Source organism: Balearica regulorum, chromosome 3 (assembly GCF_011004875.1).
Source record: "Balearica regulorum gibbericeps isolate bBalReg1 chromosome 3, bBalReg1.pri, whole genome shotgun sequence".
Classification (NCBI taxonomy): Eukaryota; Metazoa; Chordata; class Aves; order Gruiformes; family Gruidae; genus Balearica; species Balearica regulorum.
In genome coordinates this window covers 77,896,180-77,923,192 of record NC_046186.1, presented here as the reverse complement: position 1 = coordinate 77,923,192, position 27,013 = coordinate 77,896,180, and the positions used below count along the sequence as shown (strand labels likewise).

General features: G+C 39.9%; 1 long non-coding RNA gene across 1 annotated transcript; it reads left to right on the top strand.

Annotated features, from left to right (window-relative positions):
- The first annotated feature begins 2,933 nt into the window (after window positions 1-2,933).
- LOC142601031 (uncharacterized) lies at window positions 2,934-26,588 on the top strand. The gene is made up of 4 exons (XR_012834584.1): window positions 2,934-3,123; window positions 13,342-13,407; window positions 19,281-19,459; window positions 20,265-26,588. It is a non-coding gene; the product is annotated as an uncharacterized LOC142601031 (long non-coding RNA).
- The last annotated feature ends 425 nt before the right edge of the window (window positions 26,589-27,013 follow it).

The window sequence follows — 27,013 nt, the reverse complement described above, 5'->3', positions numbered from 1 at the left end:
GGATGTTTGCAGTTACTTTCCCTCTCAGTAACAGCTTGTGTTGTACTGCGTGGTCAGGAAGGCACAGACAAGATTGTTTGTAGGCTTCTTTAATTAGACCAGCTGGAAAAAGGAGATGACCTCTGAGGCACGCAAACTCTTCTCCAGGCTAAGACCAACAATCTTGTAGTTTGAAAAACGCTAACCAAACTTCAAAGAGTGTTTTCTCCCTAACATCTCTTCATCTAATCCTGTCTTTATTCATTACATTTTAAGGTCAGGAGGGCCTAACTGATTATTGACCCTGTCTCCTGTTCAAGGATCCATTGTATTTCACCCAGCTGTCACATAGACGGGCCAGTGACTTGTGTTTGGCCAAAGCAGGTAGTCCAGAGAGGCATTCAGTTTTTGTAATGACTTCAGCTATTCCTATTTAAGTGCTTTTGGTAAAGTACTCACCTGAAGCAGGGTGCTTCTGTTAGAGTGGATCAAATCTACAGCCATGTGCACTTAAAAATATTGCAAAGATGTTGGTTGGAAGGGACTCTGGAAGCTTCTCATTTAACTTCTGCTCCAACTTCAAGTCTAGATCAGTTGCTCAGGATGTTTTCTAGGTGAACTTGGCCTGTCAGGACATACCCATTCTGAATCTGCCTGCTGCCAAGTATGGAATTTCCATTTCAATCAGAATTTCCCAGGGAAGTTGTAAATCAGATCCTTTACAAAATCAAAGTATATTGCATTCATACTGTTCTCATTGCCAACCTAGCTTGTCAAATAATGAAAAACTTCTGACTGCACTCGTTAAGTTTTTATTCAGTAAATCATTGTAATAAACTCTTTAAGGGTGTCGTGGTTTTACCCCAGCTGGCAGCTGAGCACCATGCAGCTGCTCGTTCACTTCCCCTGCATCAGGATGGGGAAGAGAATTGGAAAAGTTAAAGTGAGAAAACTCGTGGGTTGAGGTAAAGACAGTTTAATAGGTAAAGCAAAAGCCGTGCGCACAAGCAAAGCAAAGCAAGGAATTCATTCACCACTTCCCACGGGCAGGCAGGTGTTCAGCCATCTCCAGGACAGCAGGGCTCCATCACGCGTAATGGTTACTTGGGAAGACAAACGCCATCGCTCCAAACGCTGCCACCCCCCCCCCCCCCTTCCCCCAAGCTCCTTATAAACTGAGCATGATGTCATATAGTATGGAATATCCCTTTGGTCAGTTTGGGTCACCTGTCCGGTCTGTGTCTCCTCCCAACTTCTTGTGCACCCCCAGCCATCCCACTGGCAGGGCAGTGCAAGAAGCAGAAAAGGCCTTGGCCCTGTGTAAACGCTGCTCAACAATAGGTCCATAGAACAAAAACATCTCTATATTATCAATGCTGTCTCCAGCACAAATCCAAAACATAGCCCCACACTAGCTACTATGAAGAAAAATCAATCCTCTCAGCTGAAACCAAGACAAAGGTTTTGTAAATTGTTTGAGGCATTGACACGAATTTTTGCATGAAATTTGCCATCAAGTCATCTAATCAAACCTATGCTGGGGCTGAGGTTTCCTCTGCTGCATCAGCTGTGAACCTTTGCACCTCTGGCTCCTGCCTGGGAAGGAAAATGCGCAAGTACCTTGCTCTTACGCTCCTTCCAGCAGAGCCAGAACCAGGTGTTTCTGGAACACCAGCGCAGTGCTGCTCATGGCTGCTCCTGAGAGCTGCAGGTAGCAGCCGCTGCATCAGCAGTGATTTCAGGCAGACCGAGGAAGCTATGGGAACAAACAGTGAACCAATGCAATTGCACTGCTGTAGGTCTCGTGGAAGCATAATAACCACTTGGAGCAAAATCACTGTGTTTAACGTTTCATGAGAACGGCCTTTATGCAAAGATTAATAGGGTCCTCTCCATTCTCCTCTTTTTCTATTGAAAGAGGAGTAAGGTGGCCTGAACAAGGCTTTAAATCTCTGTTTCCAAGCCCTATAGTTTCAATTCTTGGCCTTTGAGCCAGATATTGTATGTTCATGTGTATCCATCTTTTATGAAAGATCTTGGGAAGAACCACTGTAATTTCTTAGCCAGTATGGAAAAAAAAATAATCTCAAGAATTTTGAGGTTTTGCCATAACAATCAGCTTACCGCAGATGCTTAAGTGATGGGTTGGTGCTACAGTTAAGCTGCTATAATAGCCATTGCTGCCAAGTCCTGCTCCCTCCCCTTCCTGTCCTTGGTCTTCCGCTAGTGCTTGTCTAACACCAAAATGAGCTGGTTCACAGACCTCAAACAAAAAAAAAAAAAAAGTTTTCCTTTGAGTGTTTCTTTGTTTTTTCTCTTGTTTTGCCTCCCTTGATTGCAAACTAGGCCAGGTCTGTAGTTTCATCGTAGTTTTGGATTGATGTAAGTCTGTGCTGCTTACAGGGAAGGTGTTGCCCCCAGCTCGCCCATGCTTGTGCTGCTGCTGGAACACCCGGTGCCTGCATCGGGAGGCAGATCTTGGTGCTGACCTGGAGGAAATCATCTCCACGTTCCACTCCCTAATTTTTCTTCAGGTTAGTTTTGAGCCAGTTTCCTGATATGGCTCACTACATAGCTGTACAAACACTAGAAGGAAGGAGACAGGACCTCCTTTAGCCGGTGACTTCCACTTGTTTTGGCTGAGATAGTGAAGACCTACTTCAACTATGCCCATGTAAAACTGGACCTGTTTCACTGACACTGGAGCATTTACTCTCTACTTCCATTGAAGGTAAGTGAGAGCAGAATACAACCCACCAGAAAGAAAATATGTTGGATAAAAACCAGAATGAAGTATGAAAAAACAGAATGTGGTCCTGTTCAGAAGTCTGTTGTTTTTTTTTTTTCTTTCAAAGAAATGGTGTTTGGCTTGAATAAGGAAATTATAATCTCTAAAACAGTCCTACTTGTTATGTTAGTTACCTTTTTCCAGGTGAGGGTGCATCCACTTTAGGATGGCACATCAAGGGGCAAATACACCATCATTAATTGAATATTCCATTTAGAAAATGCATCCCTCTGACTTTTTCTTTCTTCTGCCCACAGCGCCCAGCCAGTGTGCAGGGATCGGCGGGCTGCCAACGTCTGCCTCATCGTTGTAAACACACAAAGCCCCAAAAAGAAACTGAGCAAATATTTCCTAAGGTAAGTGTGAAAATCCCAGCCATCGCTGGGTCCTTTCAGCTGCATTTTGCTCTAAAATGACTAAGCTGAGTGTATGAAGTAAAGGCCATGTTTGTCAGCAGTTTTTTCCAGTGGCCTTACTGAAGTTGCACTTGGTAGCCATTTCTACAGAGTTACTCAGAAGTCAGTGGGTGGTTTGGTTATGCTTGGCTTCAAAGCACTTCAGAGCTGATTTCATTGCTGTAAAAAGTTATCTGAACTAAAAAGGAAAATATTTGTAACTTCTCAATCCCCACCTGTTGAAAAGGCAGTTATATTATAGCCATCCTTTTTTTTAAATTCTAATTTTAATACCTCTCTGATATGTCTTTTAAAAATAATAATAATAAAAAATCTTACCACGTAATTCAAGACAAATTTTTGGGCTTTAATCATACTTTATTCATATGTCCATAAGGTGCAAGGGGAGTAGTCCAGCCTTGCACAACACGAGGCTAATGTATCACTTGAGTTGTGGAGGTCTTGCCTCCGCTTTGCACATAGGGAGGGATTTCAAGCAGTGACTGTACTGTTCCCCCTCCTCCAGTCTTTCCAATGAAATTCGCCCTTCTAATGCTCTCAATAAAAAAGACATATATCACTAGTTCTAAATATTATGCATATATTGATTTTAAATAAGCATGGCTGTCCTCTTTCTTCCTTGCTGCTGAGGATGAAACAGTATATTTTTAAATTGTTTTTTTCCCCTCCAGTTAGTAGATACTGAGAGAACTTTGTCTGAATGTCATCTCTGTTGCACTGGACCATTGTTCACGCCTACATTTAGTCCCACCTTGATAATACAATGATGTTTAGCCCTCTCCCGCCTCCAGGACAGATACTTCCATTCTTTAGAGCATAAGAGCTAAAATAATTTCTTGGCCTATTGCTTGAGTTGTCCCGCTCCCATGGGAGGATCTCTCACTGGATCCCCATCTTTTCTTATCTACGTATCTTCTTACAGCTTTTCTTCTCCATTACAGTACCTCATATTGCCTTGCTTTCCTAATACCCTCAGCTATTTTCTTCTCCACTGCTGCCTGTATGTTGCTGCCTAAGCATTGCACAGGTTCTCTGAGCTCATCCGGAGTGCTCAGACCACGGTCATCCTAATAGCCCACCCCACTGCCCTGACTGGAGTGGGCCTCGAAGCTCTGTGTTAGTTCTTTCTTTCCCTTCACCGATTTTTTTTTCTGTATCTCCATCTCTTGAGAAGTATAGCTCCTTCTTGAACATTAAAAACAATTATTACTACATAGAAATTACTATAAACAAATCATAGATGCTACTCATAGAAACAGGTGGCTAACTTTAGTTAGGAGCAGAAAAGAAAATAGAATCTTAACACTGTATTTTAAATTTCAGCTCTAGCTGGAAATGATGAAGTCTTCCAAAATGCCTCATTCCTTACTAAATAGACACTGCTTCCCCTCTTCCCCACCATGATCTTGTTCTATCACCTGAAATATTGTACGTGCTCAGAAATTTTGTCTCTGCTCCATTCAGCACCAGAAAAAAATTGTATGACTAAGGGCTATGGGACAGCACTGAGGTGTGCCAGCTTGAAAAAATAGTCAGTATCAGGACTGCAGGATTAAGGAGCAGACTGTTCTGCTGGTTTTGGTTTTTTGGGTTTTTTTTTTTTTTTGTGTGTGGTTGGTTGGTTGGTTGGTTTTTAATTTACATGTTTTCCCATCCATCACATTGATGCCTGTCTATACCATACCTGAAGGATCTTTATGCTCCAACTTACAGTAGAAAATGCCTCAAAAACCCCTTACTATTGCAACAGAGACAAATTAATTTTTTATCTAAGAGAAAAATGAACTTCATTAGTTATTGGTTTAAAACACGATATTCTGAGTCTGAAAGTTGTTTGCTTGATATATAGAGACTGTTGCTGTCGACAACAGTAATAAAAAGAAAAACTCAGATGGTTAATTTGTTTCTTACTAACATGGTGCTGTACTATTTGCCTTTCAAAATTCTTAGATGAAACATATGTCAAACATCAGCTCATTAAGCCTTTGGACATTCAGTTGGGTGGATCATCCCTGAAACGTGGTCAGATCTGGTGTTGTACATCCACCCAGGGCATAGTGAAATGCATTCTAGAGCTTGGGATGTTATTTGAGATAACAAGGTGGATTTAAGGAAGTTGATGAAATTGTCTGAACTGGGCTAATGTAACAGCTAAAAAGCAACTCTTCTGAACAGCGTTGGGGGAATTGCAGCATAAAGAGGACCTTAATTTTTTTCAGATTTTCTTCATTCATCTCTCCAGGACAGTAATGCTTTTTCTCACTGTGCCTGGGAGTCCTTGTTCCCTTTGATCACCATCTCACGGTCTTGCAGTTTCACTTCTCACTCCAGCCGTTCCCTTGGAATTCCTCCCACCTTCCTCTCGCTTGCCAGATCAGACAAGGTTTAGCCCTTGTCATTTTATCATGGATTTATTGAGTTTTAATGTTCTTTAGCATTTCTTTGATTAGAATTGACTGAAAAAGGGAGAAATGAAGAAATGGGAAATACTTATGTTTGAATGCCTCTGTTTTTCACAACATGTTCTATTTGGCTTAAATTTCACACGCTTTCAGCATTTTGATAGTTTTGAAATAGTTACAATTTGAAAACAGTATTTCAATTTAAAAGTAAAACCACATAGACTTGGCTATAGCTTATACCTGTTTCAGTTGTTATAAGCTAGTCAATCAGTACTAAAGAAAAATTGCAAACCTCAAATATTTTTAATTGAAAAAGTTTGCAAACAAGTTCAGGAAAATCAAGGTGTACTAGAAACTTCTTATTCTCTGAGTAAGCTAGCAGGGTAATAAGAAGCAGGATAGCCCTGCTAGCCTGGTGCGCCGTCTAGGTCCAAATGGGAGATTTAACCTTGCATTGCATTGTGCTGCGCCTCATTCAGCCTTAGGGTTAAAGCCTTTGATTTCAAACTAAGAAGGACCGTGTCATAATAACATAACTGATTAAATGTAGGACAAGTAAGCTGGCAAAAATCAGAGTTTAATATCACAAAGGTGCTTGCTTAAAATATATCCCACAAGTACACCAATACAGAGCAGAGATGGCAACAGTGGTCTGCAAAAATTAGTTTGCCAGTGTGCAACGTTGATAAGCGTTCCGTGTTTTTAAGTAGCCTATAGGATTTAGTAAAGCAGGGGATGCCCTGCTGTGGTACGTGTCACTTGCTGCATGCGAGTGACCTCAGTGTAGCATGTGGCTGGGACCTGCAGTTGCCACTGCCCCGGCTGTGCTGGGGAGGGCAGAGCTGCGGCTGGCAGAGAAAACCCTGTAGCTCAGTCCCAGTAGGATGCTCAGCAGCTGAACCCAGACAGAGTCCTTAGTTGCCCGTGGAGAACAGGCGAGCACGCCTGGAGGTGAGATGCTTACTCCTTGGGGCTTACAGCTGGCTTTACCAAACCGTATCTGAGGCATTTCAAAAGGGACTGCTGTAATGCAGTAAAAATCGGGATGCCACTTGTGGTGCTTGCTGTTGCTGGCAGTATCCATAAAAAAAGAAGGTTGGGAATTGGAGAATAAAGCATCCTACAGCAGTCCAGAGAAAGGCAGAACCTAAAAAATCAGTCTGAGATAAATCTGTTGCCTCAATGATTTTGATATTTGGTTATTTCAGAACCCTTAAGATTGTTTGTTTGCTTGTTTCATTGCAACCCCTTGTTGTGAGATGAGGGTTGTGCTGCCATCACCACCAGAGAAAGGAGCTGTGGTGCAAAAAGACGTATGTCATGCATGTGGCCATTGAAGAGTCCCATGGCAGAGCCAACAATTTGCCACAGTGTTCTGCAACACTCACCCACCATGCCTGGTCTCCCTCAGCTTTTGAGTTCCTAACATGCTTTTTTAAAAATTTACTTTCTTGTGGGAGCACAGAAGACTGGCTGATCACCCTCCAGAGCTGTAAGGTTAGAGATTCTTGAAAATCTGATGCCAGAGTAGTTTTTCATGAACTATATAACATACCAGTGGGAAGACATTTTTGGGCATCACAAACATAATGAGACAGGCCAGTTCATATAATTTAGGTGGCTTGTGGGTGCAGCACGAAGGCTACTGAGATTTGTTGATTTTAAAAGAAGACTTTTTTCTTGCACTTTGCTGTTAAAATGTATCTGCTGACACAGGTGGGGAGGTTATTACAGGCTGCTGCAGGATGGATAGCTAAAGATTAGTCTGGCAGTCAAGGGCACCAGCAAAAGCAATTATTCATGAGCTCACCTTACTCTTCCTTTTGATAGCTGGGAAACAAGTTTCTAGCAAAAATATAGAGTTGTTACCTTCTCTATATCTCTTTCTCTATTTCCCTGCTGTACGTGGATACTCTGACAGTTCTGTTCCTGAGTTAGGTTTTTGAGCTTTGGTTGCTTTTTTTTGGATACATACCAACTTTGTGGAGTCCTGGGATAAGCAGTTTGTGTTATATTTCCATGCCAAAGGTGCTGGCAGTTTCCACAGCAGTTACTGGAAGAGAGGAGAGAAGTGTACCAAGTTCCCTTGAAGTTCTGTTGTCAGAACTGGACTTAGGAGCAGCATGACACACACACACATCATTCCCTAACATCATTAGAAAGGGCACCTGGTCCATTTGTTTGTCAGCAAAGCCATGCCATGCCAGTTCTGAGCAAGGTGTAATGACGAGCATGAAGAAAACCACACTGCATTCTTCACTGTTGCAGACAACAAAGTCCATTCTGGTTCCCACTGGCCTTTCTTAAAGAGATGTCCTGCTGTCTCACACTTCAGATGCTGCTCAGTAGCACAACCAAATGCTGAAGCGGTAGCAGGGGTGTAATGCTCCTGGTTCCAGCTCGTTTACAGTTGGCACTGCTTTTCTTCAGCTTTGTGATTGTTCCCAGTCCTGCCTTGAGTTTCTAGGAACTGCTACATCAGAAAGGGTTGTTTAGGGAAATATAGTATTAAGAAAACAATATACGAGCAGGTCAGGAGCCTGAAATTCATCTACCACTGCTTGCCAGAGGGCGCGTATCCATCATGCAGGTCTAGATGGATTAGTAGTTCCACAACTGAACTTGCATCTTTGAGCTTTGGGCAGTGCCCAGCGGTGCTGTATCTTTAGGAGTAGGAGCAATAGAAATTGTAACTCTCTTAGAGATTTATGTGTAGACAATACTAAACTTTTAATACAAGTAAATTATGCATGGATGGACAACAGAGATGACAGTGCAGATGGCACTTTTCTGCCTCAGTAGCTTCTCTTAAACCTCCCATCCCCTCACAATTTGTTTCTCATTAGCTTCTTCTTTCAGTCCTTATCTGCTCACCCCTTGTTAGCACAAAAATACCGCCCAGCTCTAAAACACTGATGCAAAGGGCCAGGGTTATTAAAATATAGATACCTAAAGATTGAGGTGCTAGGGGATCTAGGACCTAGAGGTTGCAGAAGTGCTAGCATTCTACTACTAACCAGGGGCTTGGGGACAGAGTTTAAAGCCCAAATGCAACTTTCCAGGTTCTATCTCCTACTGGAGACTGGGACACTAAATACTTTGTGAAATCTGGGCTGTGCCTCAGTGCTTGGGTTATCTGCAAATTTAAGTCATTGATTCTGAGTGGCGGAGAATATCATGTGTCACTTGTGTATCCTGGAAAATGGTTCCTGTAGGCTATTAGTTTCAGGCACTCATTTCTAAAAATCTTGAGCTGGAGTTGTTTAAAGTTGTTCTTTGGGCACAGTTCAGACCACAGCTTGAGCAATGTTTAAAATAAAGCAGACTTTGAATTGATTTTTTTTTATAAGCTAAGAGTTTTAGATATGAGTTACTACATTGTTCAGTTTTTTCAAGAACAGCAAATTGCTGTGTTTTTCCTGTTGTTTTGTGGGGTTTTTTTCAGCAGTTGGTCCCTTCTGCCTTCATTGCCTTCATTGTCCAAATGTAAATGGATGCAGAAATTCCCAGATTAAAGATTATGACATAAATGAACCCCTGATGATTTGATTTTTGTTTTCCTCTGCTAAGTCCACATAATGGGAGCTGGCTGTTTATCATTGAGTAAGATCATTGAATGATTTAATGGGGGGTTAAATGAAAAGTAAGAGTTTTCATATTGGTGTGATGCAAATCTTGTGTCCAATTAAAGCCTCAAAGCATTTTTTAAAAGCTATATAAAAGGTGAATCATTTCTGTAAACAGCCCTTAAAGTGAAAACCCAACACCTTTGCTGTGGGAGAAGTAATACAATCTCAAATACCTTTGCAAACAAAGAGTCACTTGCCTTCTGCGAGCTGCTCTCTTTTTTCAGCAGCTCAGCATGGGGTGCCAGAAAAATCATTAACGGGCCCAGCTTGCACTTCTGGCTTTTCCACACCTGCGTATCACGATCCCTGCTGTAACTTTATGGACCGTGAGGAGGCAGGTTTGACGCCATGAAACACAGGCTCAGCTAACAGCTGCAGGATGGGCAGAAAGCCAGACAGTAAAATGTAAAGAGGAGGAAGGAGAGGGATCACCTTTGAAGTTTACAAAAAAAGCATGACTTTGACCACTTCCTTTTTTAATTAGCTGTCTCAGGTACAGTGAGCCACCAGTTTGAATGGAAACTGGTGGGGGTTTGTTGGAAATGCTGAAGGTTATACTGTAAGGGTTTCATCTGCATGTGACTATTATTTTTTTAACCTTTTGTTGCTGTTGTTGTTTTGGGGGTTTTTGTTTGTTTTGGTTTTTTTGTTAAGTTTAACATCCTAGCACAATGTCAGGGAAAAGAGCTTATTCCATTTGGGAACGCCTGAACTACTGCTAAAATCTGTATCTTGCAAGTGTGAAAAAGGACATTAATGCAGTGTTGAAAGGTAGGATTTTGATCACACTCTAGCCAGGAAATTCATGATTACCATTCCCGTAGCAACCAGAACACACCTCTGGGGTACACGGGTAGAATTTTTTTATAAATGTGTATCATGTTAACTTTTGGTCAACATCCATTCTAGTACCAGCACATTAAAGTATGTTCAAGGAAATGGATAAGGAGAAAATACAAACTGTAATTGTTATCTATGTAGGACTACATGCATTTAATTTACAAGACTGTAAATCAAAAGTCCATTGATATTAAAAGTCTACATTAGGATCAGATCCTTATACACGGGAGTGTTTTTTCTAAGATGTGCTTTTTGACTGAAAAGCTTTACACTTAGGCATGCTTTCAGGATAAGGAAATCTATTTGCGCTCATATAGGGTTGTATAATTTTTGATATTAAACCAAGTATTTCTTGTAGGGAGGATTCAATTTATTTGCATATTCTTGCCTATGCAATGACAGTGATACTTCACAGGAGATGTTAACAGATCTAACCACTCAAAACATGTTCCCTTTCTCCTGCTGCAAACTTGGCAAAGGCATTCTCCAAATGGAAGGCTGCAACTGGAAAGAAAAAAGGAAACCAAACTTATTGTGAAGTGCTACAGACCATCTAAGTGAAGTGCTACAGACCATCTAAGAAAGCAGATGCAAAATATGCCCTAACTTATAATTTTAATAATAAATACAACACACTAGTAATTCAGAACCGAATGAGCAATCTACCAGGCTGAGAATTTCTATAAAGCAATTAAAGGATAATACAGTTAAATCCTGACTATGTTCAGTGGGTATTGCTCAAACCTGGGAACATTCATTTGGGAATTTATTGGAGATGCAAAAAAAATCCTTCAGACTGGAGGGGAAAAGAAAAATCAACAAAACAATCTACTGTCCTGCTGGAAAGTGCAGAGTGATCTCACAGTAAAGTCCAAGGGTGCAATATCAATGACATAAAACTTCATTGTGATTTGAAACTGTAATAGGCTTGAGTCTGTTCTCTGCTTGAAGAAAAAAAAAAAAAGAAAGAAAAAGTACCATTGGATATTGGTATAAATCCACAGAATCTAGATAGAAATGTTTCAGCTTTATACAGGAGTTGAGCCTGGTCCAGCATGCCAGTGTGTTTTAAAAGCTTCAAAAAAAGAGCAAAAGGGGGCACCAAACTGTGTATCATGTTATACACAGCCAGTTCATATAATTTTAAAAATATTTTGGAGTCATTATTTTCTTGTGATGTTTTTCATAGATTGTTTTTAAACAGAAAATTAAAAAGAATGTTTTAACTCATGTTTATAAACTGTAGTTGAAATACATATTTTTATACATCGTAGGTAAAGAAAAACATTCATGTAAATTAGTTTAAGCTTTTATGTTATTTTTACAGACCCTATTTTTAATACTCTAGTATAATAAATCTGCCTGTCATTTCTTGGTGTTTGTTTTTCTGTCTCTGGACATGAATCAACAGAAAAGCATACAGGAGAGCACACAGACAGATAGTTCCCTCTGGATGATACATCTCGCAACATAGGAGTGCTGATTTTATTTTTTAAGATCAGGTACTGTAGATGGAGTTCGTGGTGTTTTCAGAAGTCATTTCTATAGACTAATGGCCTTAAAAAAGCCTAGCTAGTGTTTATGAATTGTTTCACTCTTAGTTAGGCATAAGATATTACGGTAAAATATTATGAGACTTAACTTTCTTCCTGCAACTTAAGCCCATTCCTTTTTGCATTTTTCCCTATAGAATAACTAACTAAATAGAAAAACCCCTATAATTTTCTATCTACAGTTTGCAGACCATAGTGTCTTCAGCCTTTTCTTTTTAAGCTAACATCATTTTAACTGATTGCATTTTCTAGACCTCTATTCATCTTCGTTGTTCTCTTCAACCGTTCTGTATCCCTCTTGAAGCACCTCACACACAAACGGACGCAGTACTCCCCTTGAAGCTGCAATGCAACATATAACAGCATGATTGTGTTTTGCGATGTCCAGGCTGGCCTTACACTTATAGTTTCTCTTGCAGTGTTTGGGTTTGCTAAGCTTGCAATCCTCTCTAGTCCCTCAGCTTTCACCTCTGTAGAGCTCACTCTCTAACCAGCTGTTTTGCAGCCTGTCTTCATGTGGTGGATTATCCTTGCCTGTGTTCACTGTCTTGCATTTGTCTGTGCTGGGTAGCCTACCACTTCTTCAGACCATGCTTCCAACTTGTCAAAATCTCTTTATATTCTAAGCCCAGCTTCCTGGTATTCTCTTCCCACTTGGTGTCATCCGCAGGTTTAATAAACGCATCCAGTACTCTGTCATCCAGGTCACTGCATGATGTATTATGGACTCTAATGCAGGAGGAATAAAAATATATTTTGTCAAAAGGATTAAAGCTATGTCTAAGTGTTTCTAACAGCGGTCCTCAGAATACTAAATCAGGAGCTGCAATGGTGAAGTGTATGTACGTACAAGGACTTATTGCCTAGTAAAAAAGGAATTGGGAAGTAATAGGATAAAAAGCAATGAGATCTATCTTCCTGCAGAAATAACAGCCTCATGTCCTAATAACGTAGTGGCATGTTTAGTGACAGAACCAGATGTTGAATTGGAGATAAGAGAAATAATTCCTCTGTTGAGGATAGGCTCACTTTTCTCATGTGTCTTTGTTCCAGGTGGCTTATGAATGTCACCAGACTAAAAGTCTAACCCCTGCCATAGTTCTCCTTTTCACACTGCATTAGAGATTGGAGGATGGCTGTGCTGCCCTCACCAGCTGACTGCCTTTTTTTTTGTACTGACACAAAGGAGAACCTCTGCAAGCTGCTCCCAGGTGAACCATAACTGAAGTTGTGACTCATTTTCTGCTCTCAGGAAACTAGAACTGAGATTACATTTCATAAGAAGGCCCAGAAATACATTTTTTTATTCTTTTGGTACCTTGCAAGCCTAGTAACATGGGGGTGCTACAAGTTAAGGAGAAGCAGGTGGTATTGGGTTTGAGGACCATCCAGGAACTCCAGCAAGTGGTGGAGATATGGGAGGGTGGGTGGGGAATAAAAGGCATTTTCCTTCACCTCAGCAGTGAATGAGTGCTGTAGCAGACTGCAAGCCACCATGCTGTTTTGCGGTGTGATGCTTTGAATGAGCTTTCATGTGGGTTTTTCTTCTTTTCAAAATTTGAACTGTTGTCAAATTCTTTCTCATGGTAACAAGGGTGAGGTCTCATTGTAAGAAGGTGGAGTACCGCACACTGAAAGACAGTCATCAGTCTGAAATCACTATTTATCCTGTTGGGCCCATGTTTTGCTATTTCTGTTTTATGCTAAACCTGAATGTTGTATTATGTCTCACAGTTGCAGCTTTCGAGGCCTGAAGAATTGCAGAAAAGAAGCGAAGATCTGCTCCAAACTGAGGAGGAGGTGAGTTCTCCCAGCACATCTTCACAGCATCTCCCTGCTACCCATGCTTTCTCCTCATTCTCTCACACCACACCCCCCCCCCCCCATCCCGACAAAAACAAGGTTTATTTGAACTCTTGTAATTATATCTGTCTGGGAGAACAACCAAGGTGTCAAAGTATCAAAGTGAAATTCAGAAAAGTCAAGAGCAAGTAGAGACTTGAAGGGGCAAAAGGGAAGTAGAAAAAAAATGCTGGTCTTTATCATGGTAATAGTAATGAAGCCGAGCTGAAAAAGCCCAGACAATGGGCTGAGTTACTGTACTATAAACTGTTTCCTGCCACTGGGCTTCACAAGACAACCTTACGGAGCTGATTAGGGAACCACGGAGCCACTCCGGTTGTTCCTGACCCTTGGGGAAGCTTGCCAAACCTTGGGACTTCTGTCATTTGGGCATTTCTGGTTCTCACACCTGAGAAGTGAAGGAGCAGGAAAGACTAGAGAAGCAAACTGCTTACTGTTTACGGGTGGGGAGCGTTTGGGTGGGCAAAACAACATCTCTTCTGCTGGAGAGCCTCGCCGCAGGGGGCTGAGCGTCCTCACATTCTGGCTGGCTTCTGTGCCAGCTGGGCCTGTCAGCGACCTGCGGGAGGTAGCACTCGGATTTCTCTTGCTGGGCCCCTCTCTCCAAGTCTGTGAGGTGATTTTGTGCTTTGGAGCACGCTGGAGATGGGCAGGCGCTGATCCAGACATGGTCAGCGTAAGATCATGTCTCAGCCCAGGCTCCAGCAGCACAGGAGGCTCCCTTTCTGTGCCACTGCCCCGTAAGCTCCCTGCCTCTGTGCATGCATATCCTCTCAGGGCATCTAGCCCTTCAGGGATGCAATCAAGCTTCTAATCAATTAGGCAAATTGACTGCAGGGGTAAACTATTTCCTATTCATAGCTACAAGCCTGGGTTATGTTAACTCTGTATTGCCCAGGAGCCCAGATCCTCCCCACCTTGGTGTTTTTTCAGATGCTTGAAGGACAAAATTATGAAAAAGCAGAGGAGCTTCTAGTAGCGATGGACATGCTCTGTTACTGCAGAAAGCAAAATAATTTAGCTAAGTGTGGGAGGATCTTGGTAACCCTTTAAAAAAATTATTGATTTAGATTCAAAGGTGAAGGGACAAATATTCCAGTAAGCAGATATGGGAGAATTTGCTCTTTAAATCCCAGTCATCCAAAGACACAGTGCACATGAGCAGTCTCACCCAAGTCTGCATGATTGCTCACAGAACTAGTGCTGTATGCATTTAAATCCGCAGGTGCTACACGTGGTTGTAACATGTGACTTACCAAATACAACTTTAAAAGTCCCAGGGACAGAAGTACCAGATTAAAGTTAAGCTGCCCTTTCCCTCTCTGTTCTTCATAGCAGGGATTTATTTTTACCAGGCTCTGCAAGGAGTTCTGCATAAACAAGTCACTGAAACCCCAAAGACGGAGGCGCAGGCATATTGGAGGGTCAGGGCCATAGAACGTCACATCTGTTGTTCTTAAACATTATTTTAGATATACCAGCCTGTCGGTTCCACAGATTATTTCCAAAGATGACATCAGGCTACACTATTGTGTCTGATTTCATTTGCTATTTGAAGGGTTTTATGCAGTATAACTTCCTGCCTAGTGTTACATACGGGACAGAAAAGCCAACCTACACAGTACTATAATCAGTTGCTTTCAATGTGTAGCTGAGCAGCCCACCAAGCATATGGCCCTGCTCTTGTTTCGGTACAGTCCTACCCATTGCTTTAGCCTCACTCTAGTGGAAGACAGAATGCTGAAGGTGGTGTATAATGAGTCACCCACACCAGCAATTTATATATTAAAAGTGGATCCTGCATTAAGAATAACTCCTGAGCGTTAGCTTACAGTTGGTCCTCAAGTCACTCAAGAGTTTTAGAGATCAAATAATTCTTGTTAGAAATAAAATACTTTGTTGATTTTTTTTTTACCAGATTTGCTTCCTTCAGGAGGCAAGAAAGCTGCTGAATTCATACAGAAAAGCAAAATTGAGAACTCAATGATTTTGCCAGCATACACATATAAAAATTAAAAATTGCTGCAATGAGAAATGCTACTCAAAGTCATTAATGACAGTTTATCCATTTGTTGCAAATTACAAGCTGAACACTACATGTGTAAGAGTGACACAGTCACACAGTGAAATAATGAAAGGCAGAGAGTATTAGTGACAAGTCATGTTTGCTTGCTGGACCAGTTGGCAGAATTGGGGAAGTTAAACGCTATGTATTTTTATATACATAAAATTAAAATTATATTTTATAAGGAATACTAAATCTCTCTAGAGCTATACCAGTATGGTAGAAACCTGTAATTTAACCATAGGAGTTTTTTACTTTGGATTATTTTTTTTGTTATAGTATTTCTGAGTCTAATTCAAGGCTTTATCAAATGAATCAAGTGAATAGGAATTTCAGGAGGTGATTAAATATCAAGTGTTATACAGGATTATAAAGTCAATGTCTATCTTCTAGTTGATCCAAATATGAATATTCCTTTAAGTATGATCACAGTTAATAAAAATGTTTATAATAATGACAGTTTATAATAATGACAGTTTCTAATATTTTTTATCTACAGTACATAACCTCTAAAAGGAGTAAGAAATATTTCCAACAGGAAAGTCGCCTTTTTTATTTGCATCATATGTATTATCTTGCCTTTCTCAATATGGCATCGTCCAGGAGTTCAGTTGCTATCATTATACATAGAGATACTTAATATTAACTTATATGAAGACATTTTCAGGCCTTCTGAGTTTTGTCTAAGATAGCAAATAGCTCCACTGTTTAACAGATTTCTGTTGAATTTTTGAAGGTGTTATTATACAAACATTTGTTTTACAAATGTTTCATTCTGTTTCCCCATTTGAAAAAATGATGGCAGGGTTTTATTCACAATTGTTGATCAATGAGTACCAAAATGATGGAACAAAACCATGTCACAAACATTAGAAATAATTAAAATAAGATGACTCTACTGGTCCCATGTTAATCATGTGCAAAAGAAAGAGACCAGCCAGTATGTACCTGAAAAGCTGATTAAACATCAGTTTTATTTTTCCACGTATAACACCAAACTTTGGCAAAGCAAGGTTATAAATTTACTGTGTTTCATGCTCTGTGTTGCATGAATGAATACGTTTTTGTTGGACCAAAAGGCCTTAGAGACAGAGAACCAGATCAACACTTAAAGAAAATCCCAGTTGCATTAAGACCAGATCACTGTATTCCTATTTCGAAGTCCTTTTCAACTACCAGAGCAATAAAATAGAAAAGTAATGCATCTTGATCTAGGAATGTGAACTGGAGGATCAGAGGGGCAACCTGCATTTGTTGTTGTTAAAAAAAGTCCTCTCCCCGCGGAACCCCAGTCTTGTTTATGAAGGCGATGGACCTCCTTGCAAAATCTTGCCCAAGCTTCTCAGAAACACTTCAGGATAAAAATGGCTTTCCTGACTCCTTATTATCTCCTTAAGATGGTGACCAGCCTTAGTGTTTTGACGGGCCCTCATGCTTGGTAATGTTTTTCTCAAGGACAAAGTCACAGTGAGGCTCCATCTTAGATAGGAAGCTAAGTTATTTAAAATTTACACCTGGTCTGCGGATTCTTCCCTGTGCGAGAAAACCTGTTTCCAGACTTGAGCTCTCATGAAACGCTTGCTTTTATGACCTAAGACCCTCAATCCTCCAGAAAAGCAGCAGACTCTTTGTAACAGTGAGGGAGAACCATTGCAGACATGTTATGCAGAGATGCATTTTTTCGAGGTAGCTCCACAGTTAGTTTCCAGGCATGCTGTATTGCGTAAGGGACTGTGATTCAATGGTAATGATAATATCTGCTGTGTAGTAAAAGACTGATGAACTTTATTGCTTTCTTCGAAGCGTGTTTCTCTGTTTGGTGCTACTTTGAGCAAGAGGCTGGAGCAAAACAACCAGTTTGCAGCTGTTGGAAATGCATACAGCGTCCACGATCTGGTTAGGAATTGAATGATCACAGCTTTCTTCTCTGCTTTGTGGTGTGGTTGCTGGTTGGGGTTTTGTTGTTGTTGTTGTTGTTGTTTGGTTGGGGTTTGGTTTGGTTTGTGGTTTTGTTTTTGGTTTTTGTTCTTTTAAATTATTTTTTAAATTAATAGCTTGCAAGGCAAAGTAAGGACTAAAGCACCTTTCTACAGTACTCCTATAGGGGGGGTGTGGGGCTAAAGTAAAACTAGTTACATTCATAGGGAAAGCTTGCAGCAGTCAGATGAGTCGTAGGTACCAGAGACGAGTTTGCACATGGAAACCTTTGAAACCACTACGCAGTTTGGTATAACTGGCGTGAGGTTGAGTTCAGGACGGAGGTAGCAGAAATCTGGTAATACCGAGTGGTAGTTTGTAGACAAACAAGGACTGTAGGCTGAATGCCCTCTAAAACATGTAACATCTTGTTCTCATGAGAGCTAAAAGTAATCAATGTTTTTATTTTAAAGATTTTTTGAAAAAATGCGCTTCTGGTAGAGTCAATGTTAAATCTGCCCAAAAGACTGGAGGGGCAGAAGTTGCGCCTTCTGTTTTCAACCTCTCCCTATTCTGCATCAATTTTAATTAAAATAAATCAAATTAAAAGAAATTCCTGCAAGCATAAAGTAATATATTTTAAATAGTTTTTGGATGTAAATGTCATGGTTTTGTTACCCTACAAGTTAGAAGTGTTGTATTCTCAAGTATTAACCAGAAAAAAAAATTAGACCTTTTTTTTTTTTAGGTCATCTAGGCTTTAAAACTTGGTTTTAGTATCTAGTGGTATACTGATATCTAACACCTACAGATAAGCAAATGATATCAGGATCCTAGGTAGCAGAAAATGAGCTGTGGGTACTATGTGCCTTTGAAAAATAGTAAACTAAAAGTAAGGCTTAGGTTCCTAACAAAGCACCAGTTTGCGTGTATGAGTCCAGAACCATAGTAAGACCAGGAGTAAGCTCTTATTTTTGTAGTATACCAAAAAGAGAATGCTGCATATTTGCCACTACTAAGATAGATGAGGGCCAAAGGCAAAGTCTGAAAGTGAAGACCCATTTTGCTTGAAATTAATTTCTGGTTTTTTTGATCTATGAATGACAGACACTTGACTAAAATAATTCTATTTTATTGCTTGAAATAATATTTCATAAGTAATAAGTAAATATTTTGCTCATTTAGCTAATATTTTACTGAAAAGTGTCAAAACCAGCAAAACCCATGAGTGGGTTACGGTAGTCTCAGATTGTGGGACATTCTTACTGAATTCAGGGATGTATGGCTCTTCTTAAGAAGCAAAACTTTCTCTTTCACAGGCTTCTCTTGCATGATTCCTCCAATTATTCCTTTATACTGTGTACTTAACAAGCAGTGTGCACAGAGGTATTAACTGTAAGTGTTACTCTGGTAGAGCAAACCCACATAAAACAGTAATTAATTTTGACAGCATTTATCCTACCTACTTTTAAGCACCTACTTTAAATGTCTAACCTTCCGCCTGTCTCACCTATCCTCCCTCTGTCACTCGTGAGGAGTCACAATTGAGTTAGCCATGAATCTCACCCACCACGCTAACTGGCAGAAATAGACGTTCTTATTCAGTCTAAAATTCAGTCTAAAGCTATTATGGAGGCTCAAAGGTGATGAATAGTTCTAGTAACTAACAGATGTTACCCAAAACTTGAGGTAAAGATGCATTCAGTTCTGTGCTTGGTTTTGATTGTTACCATATTTGACGCCTTCTAGCTGTGTGCAGCATTCTGCTGTGAGGGCGCAGAATTGCTTTTTGTTATTCAAAACAATTTTGTGTTTCTCCTATCCCAAGGTGAATTATTTATTTCTGAGAGAACATAAATTATCAGGTGCCACTGAGAAAGAGATGGAGGAAAATGCATTTCCAGTTTTGGCCAGAAAGAAGCAGCAGGGAGAGCACTGCAAGAGATCTTCCAAAGCATGCAACGTTTTTCATGAATTGAGAAATGAAGATAATGGAGTCACAGAAATGTGAGTATATTTTCTCCACATAATGACTTGAATCAGCATATTTCCTAGATTACGGCCATTCTTGCAGGAAGCCCTATCTAAAGTTTATTTCTACAGGAATAATAGTAGTTCCTGTGGGTGAAATGCCTATATTCTCATTCTCTGACTGAAAGCAGAAACCTGGTTTATAATAAAAAATAAGGTCTCCAACGCCTTTTTCCTTTTGTAACTGTGATTCAGAACAATGCAGTTCTTAAAGTAATCACACATTCAAATACAAGTAGGTGTGAGCTTTCAAATATACTGAAAGTGAATATTCAGAACATCACATCCTGGTGTTTGCTTCTGATGTTAAGAAAAACCTGCTGTGCAAACCAGGATGCATGTTTTGAAAAGTCTATAACTTTGTTATTTTGAAGCCAGATTTCTTTAAACAGAGCAAGGCACATATTCACCTTCCAGGGATTTGTGCCATTTGTGCCAACTTTGGTACCCTTAATTTTGAGTTTCCTTGAACGCAAAAATGCATGCAAATAAAATTTTCACAGCTTATTTTTAGGTTAATTTATCTTTAAGTATTCTGGAGTAACATTTTACTAATAGTTTATTTTCAGTTGAGGTGGAGAAAGTTTGATATTCTACTAGCAAAGAAGAGTGATGCTTTAAATAAATGAAGAGACAAAAATTAATTTATTATAATAGAAAATATATATCTAATATAATTATTTTGCAAACATAGTGCTATGTTGTAGACATTGAAATTAGATCTATTAAATTAATTGTTTATAGTAAGCCTTTTCAGTGGAGTTTTTGATATATTTTGCAGTCCAGAGCATCTGAAATCCAGTGCCAGAGCTTGAGCCCCACAAGAAACAAACCTTGTGCCTCTGACTCTTCAAGAGGTGGCTCTGAAGCATCCAGTGCTGATATGTTGGTCCTCGTTTATTCTACATCATCATGTTCAGTTCCGTAAGTCTGTTGTACCAAGTTTGGAGGCTTTGTCCAATTTCTGATCAACTGAAGAGAGATTTGGGTTTGACTTTGCACTCAAGTCTGAACACAGCAACACACAGAGAGACTCCAATTCTACTCTCTGCGTATAGGCATGCACATATTGGTATTAATGCTTTTGCCCTAAAAGATAGTATTGTGAACTTTAAAAGTGCAGGTTTTAGAGATCTGATTAGAATTAGCTCTGATGAAAACTGAGAATGCACGAATTTTGAAACATTTTGTCCTTCCTGAACCAAAAAAGTAAATCATCTTGGTGTGTGCATCCATCCCCCTCCCCCCACCAAGAATAACTCTCAAGACTCAGTCTGGCAATAGGAAAGCCGCATTTTGACTTGAAAACCCAAATAACTCCCTCAGCTACAACACCGATGTTCTTGACTCGGATTGTGCAATTTTGGCTTCTTGCAATGACATCGAGTGCTGTGGGTCAGCTCAGTGTTAACCTGTATTCTTACTATGTCCTTCTGACTCACAGGGGCTGTAACATGGAGAGAAGTGCAGATTCCCTCTGCCAGACCCCCACATCAAACCAGCCTCTTGTGCTATACTCACTCATGAAAACTCCTCCAGAGGGTTACCAGAGGGGAGCCCTCCTTGCATGACATGTAAATAGAGGATATGCAGTCCAGTTAAGGGAGCCCGTGTGGAAATAAGCCACTGTCCTTACATGGAATCTGGTTCAAAAGCAAGCAGGTGGTGTACTTGGCTACAAACATTTAGACTGGTTTAACAAACAGTAGTATTGGGACTCAGATTTGATTTAAAGCCAGATTATTTTTTGTATTGATTTTTCCAGTTCAAATTATACATGTTCTGTGAAAAAGCTTATTGCTGCAAATACTGCTTTTTTCTCTCTTCCCAAGTAAGTAGCAAAGTACTGAAGTATTTTTTTAAGAAACTAATATAACTACAATGATGATAAATCCCTTGTTCGGGACCGATGCTATTAATGTACATGGCTTAGGTCTTCAGTACAATGATGAACTATTGTTTGCTTTTTAACTTTAGGAAGCTAAATCAAGACTTACTCATTGGACTAATCATGCAGATAAAGAAGAAATCTCCTAAACTGGAAAAGAATGACTAAAATGTAGAAGCTAGAAATTGCTTTTCTATAATTTCTCAAAAAGCTATATCAGGTACAGACTATATAAATACTTGGAAGTCTCGGTATTAATGATCATCCTGGCCCTGCATGAAGATAAGAATTTTTGCTGCTCTTCTATCTTCCTCTTCTGTAAAAAAATCTGCAAGGTAATTTTTCAGAGTGGTTGGTATTACTGCAACTGAAAGCTTATACCGGTATCGTGAAACATGAATTTCTCAGTTTGAGCTAATGTACTTACAGGACTGCAAATCACAATACCAGAGATCTTTTTGATGTTGTGCTACTACTAAGTTGGAGGCAAATGTTTTCCAGTGTAAGATATTCCATGTACCAGTATGTACAAGCAACAAAACTGAATATGAATCAATAAATTAAGCTCCCCAGGAAACAGAATAATAGGCATATTTTAATTCAGAAGTCAGTTCATATTCTTGATATGTTGAAGAAAGCTGTTTTCAGTTTCATTTTATGAAAAACTTTGTACTTCACATACAAGTGAGCTGTCTTACACTCTCTCAATAACTGCTTATAGAAGTAAGCAGACCACAGACTCCTGTAGCAGAGACAAGACAGCGGTACAAGAGAACAACTTTTGCAATGAGAGAGTTGAGAACACTTAAAAAGGCCAGTGGAGAAGACAAAACCTGTTACAGGTGGATCACAATAACTATTTTAAAGTAGAAATGTTGACCGAGCGCTAGGAGTTTCAAGAAAACCAAAAAGTTAACAATCATTTATGATAGAGAAGGAAATATGTAAACGCCAGAAAGTTGTATATAGATAATGCCCCAAAATTTTTATATGCATAAAATTTGATTCCCTCACTCTTTAGAACATGAAATAGACAGTCAAATCAGTTTTTTCTGTCACAGCTGGAAATTGCAAGGCAAATTTAGCCAGGTAAGTAGACTGCCCTCCTGGTCCCTGAGAGCTGACTGGCCAACTCTCAGTTCGTTCAAACACTGACGAAGCCAAAATGCCAACAACTCCCCCCCCCCGTCCCCCGCCCCCCCTTTGGGAGAAAAACCCTACTGCAGGTATTACAAGACAATTATTAGTGGCCACTGCTAAGCAAGCAAGGCTTTTGGAGGTTATTTATCACACTGCAACCATGCAGAAGAGATTGGTTTTAAGGCTCGAACACCCTAGTTACTAGCAGGGCCGGGGTGCATGTGTAAGGGCAGCGTAAACTTCATTGCAGAAAAAGGAATCTAGACAACAAGTTCATTTCTTACTTCCCGAAATGGCTGCTGGTTTTGTGTATCTTGCACAGAACACAACCAACATGTCTTAAACCAGAACCAACTGAAATGATAAATGTGTGAAAGGTGAAGGCAGTGATGACACTTTAAAAACCAACAAAACCGGGACTGGCCAGCTTGTTTTGCAAGACCGTAGCTGTTCTGATAAACAATTCATATGCACAGGAAGAATCTTCCTGATGTTGATATTGCTCTCTTTTGAGCCATTTTGTCAGGGTTGATCAATAAATTGATGTTTAATCCCATTTTATAACTGAAAATTCAGAGTTTGACCCCATTCATGCCAAGATAAATAGCTTCATTTCCAACTGCCAGAGTTCCAAGTATAGCAAATAAAGAATTGGAAAAAAAATTCATCCATGAGGAGTAAAGAAAGTTTGCCAGCCTTTACTCATGTCTTAAAATAATTTTAAACAAGAAACCAACAGGTTTAGCAAAACAAGGTGTCCTGTATTTTTGCTTTATACTCCAGGCAACAAGCCAGGGGATAAAAATGCTATTTACAACAGATATGTAAGCTCACAAAAGGGATTAGTAAAGACACATTTTGTTGAAGTCACCTAAAATCCAGAACAAAGGTTGTAAGATTTTTAAAATGGTATATTTCTGCACTTAACTGCTAATAAAAGTGGCTACTAATTGTTAGGCCCAAGAGTTATATGGGAGGGACCATTAACATGTTGCTGTTTTTGAAGTATCTGTCTGCATTAACATAGGCCATTGTAGTGCAGATTACATTGAAATGCTGACTACTCTGCTGTAATATTGCTAGGAGGAAAACATTCAATCCTACAGAAAAGAATTGATATTAGTTAACTTAGAAAAGGTAAGTATTGCTCTGGTTTTGGTACTTTAGATGGTCTGCTTGATTACTGAAGATATACATTAATTTCCCGTGAAGATTTGGCATTTCTGCTTTCCACAAATAAATGGTTTCTATCAGGAGTTTTTAACCTTAAAACAAAGCAGTTAACTATACAAACAGTACAAAAGCTTTGACATTAATGCCAACTTCTTCCTGCTAAATCTCTTGTACTCCAGGAGAAGTGGAGCAGCATACATCATGAATGTAAGTTTTAGATTTAAAGAAAACTCAAATCACTGTGTGTCAGGTTTGTTTTCTTTGCAGCAGTCAGCCCCGTCTAAGAGAAACCAGTACTTCTGAGCTGCTAAAAATATATACATTTAGATCAATGTGTAAAGATCAGTGAAGTCAATATCTGTAGCCTTGCCACATTAGATTTTCAGCTTTACATTTTCATATCTAATTGGTTTTGCCCAGAATGAATTAACTGTCAAAAGAAAAGAGAAAAAAGAAAAAAGATAGTTAATTGTCACAACCAGAGCAAAAAAAGCATGTTTCTTTGCACATGCTAATCAGTTCCCTCTGTGTGTTTACATTTTCCCCTTCGTGGGTGCAAACCGAGAGTGGATAGGAATAATGAATTTCTTCTAACCCGACAGCTATGCTTCTTCCATCATCTCTCCTTCCCCTTTGTTCTCTCCTCCGAACAAAGAAGTTTCTCCTACCGGGCTTCTCCTCAGCTTACCAGATCTGGCTCCTTTCTGCTCCCATTCCCTCCCACCCCCCCCACCCCATAGCCCCTTCCCCCACTGCGTTGCCCATCTCCTGCCCGTTCCCACTGGTTTTCCATCCTCCCTCCCAGCACTTCTGGCTCTTTGTTCCCACAGCGCTCTGGAGATGTGCAGCAGGAGCCCAGCTCGTGCTCTTTCTTTTTTTTTTTTTTTCTTTTTCTCGGGGGGGGGAAACCTGGAACATGTGAAGTCCCATTAAGAGCAGACAAGCAGAGAGCAGAGAAAAGAAGGAACCATTGTATGCCTCGAGAAAATATAACACACAGACATGTTTTCCTTCAGAAGGAGATATACAAGTACCAAGAAAGACTGCACACAACTTGCAATGATGACAGATTACTGATTAAGTTATTTGTACAGAATTAAGGACTTTTCTTCATAGGACATTTAACATTTTTAGCAGCAAATTTATACACATGAAGGAAAATGAAGAGACATTAAGCTAAACAGTCAGTTTGGGCTGAAGTTGCCTCATAAGGTTTTCAGAAAGCTTTTACACATAGAATTAATTAGTATATTTTCAAAATGTGTAAGGACATTTAGCAAGGAACTAGCATTCTGTACTAGAGCACCGGAAGGCCTCAGGTGTGTAGTGTTAACTTGCTGGGGTGGTGGTGAGCTGGGTAAGAGAAGTACAGTCTCTAAAGACAACTAGCATGTTCCTAACTTTGGAAGGGCGTATCCCAAATTTTTCATTAAAACTGTAAAAAACTTCCGTCACCACCATATTATGATTAGAACTGCCAAAACAAGTTTAAGTAACCAAGAAAAAATGTTTATAAAGTGATACGTGTCTCTTATCTGTTCACCTTTTTTAAGAAAGGTACGATTGCAAATGAAGCACCTTTGCTTTCTAATCAAGTTCTCCTAACAGTTTTAAAAATCCTGGCTGCTTCCAGTTTATGCTTGGGATAATCACAATGTGTTACTTATCACCGAGTAAATGGAACAAGCAGCAGTCAGACCCAGCCAGTAGACTGCTTAGGTTGTACGGCAATGCCGAGGAAGCTGAAGGTGCCTACAAATTCGTTATCCCTAACGTCAAAGATCAAAAGAGTCAAGTGTTGCGCTGCAGCACAGCACGTGAATTACTTTATAGAAGAATTCTCGTGCATCCTGATGAACCTATGAAAACTAGCAGACGCTAATAGGCAGTAAAATAATTTCTCTAGAAGTTCACTTCTGCTGTTTGTTTGCATACCCCTCTGGGACAGAAAAGAAATTTGCTAGTATTTCCACCTGACTCCTCCACCCACACATTGAAAACAATGAAATTCTACTTGAAATAGGACAACAGGAGAGGCAATTTAAAGGGGCCCTAAGGATCCAGCCTTTTAATCACAACTGTGACAAAACACTGTCATCCTTGCCGGCAATTCCCGAGCAATTTACAGTACACCAGCATAACAGGAGGAGACCTTGCATTGTGAAGAAACCTAACTAGGTACCCAGATCTTCATCTTCTGATTCTCCTGCCCTTGCAATATTAAACAAATCCTGGTGCTCCCCAGTTACTCTGCCACCCCGAAGCCATTCGGGAGCTACGTTTCGACCCTGACATTGCATCTAAGGTTATTCAGAAACCAAAGTCAGTGCAGACTGTGGTTTCTGAATAACCCGTTTAATGAGGAGGGCATTTCAGTAGGGCTGTGTGAATGCACACCGGCAGCCCCATTAGGCTGCAATAGGAGCCTAAGAGTTTTTATTATAGGGGCAACCTAAAATCACTCACTCCAGCTGAACTGTGGTTTGGACTGCTCCCCAAAAGGGGCTTCCTTCCTGCGTATAAGGCAAATTAAATTGCTGGGTGACTTTTCCCTGGGAGGCACTGGAACCCTCTTCCTCAGATCTAGGCTGCCCCAAGTCTAACATTTGTTTTAGTCTGTTAAAAAAGAAATACATAATTAGGAGCTTGGGAGAGACCTGAAGGACTTCAGAGGGGTTAGGGTTTTTCTTTTAAGTAATTGCTGGGCTGATTTCCTGCTAAGCAATTGCTCAAATGTGAAAAGATTTTGTTGGACTGTAAGTGGCAGGTCAAATAATGGCATATGTTTATTATCTGCACATAATTAAAGGTAATTCAAAATGTAAGAAGACAGGTAAAGACCAAGAAAATACCTCAAGGATCAATCCTATCTTCAAAAGATTGTGATGTTTCTAACAATTCAGTAAGTGCCAAACCTAAATAATTGTTTCAAATTACGTTCCAGAACAAAACACATAGAAATTGCTAACCTCTGTTAAGCATCACAGAGGAAACAAACTGTGCATAATTGGTGATGATTTTTGAAATATTGTAATTCTTATGTCTCTCACAGGTTGTATTTACTCTCTCTCAGATCAATCCCTGCTTTGTCATTACCACTGCAACCTTCAAATCTTGGGTATTTGAATCTTAGCATCCTTCCTCTGGGATGCTTAAATAACTGGAAATTCTGTGAGAGTGTTTTATATCTTAATCGTCTAACACAGAGCTGCTGACTGGAAAGGATCCTTACTGCAGTCATCCAGCAAAGAGTTCACTTACAGTCCTGCTACTTCCGAACATATATGTACATATACATTCAACTTTATTACTAGATGCAATTGTTGCAT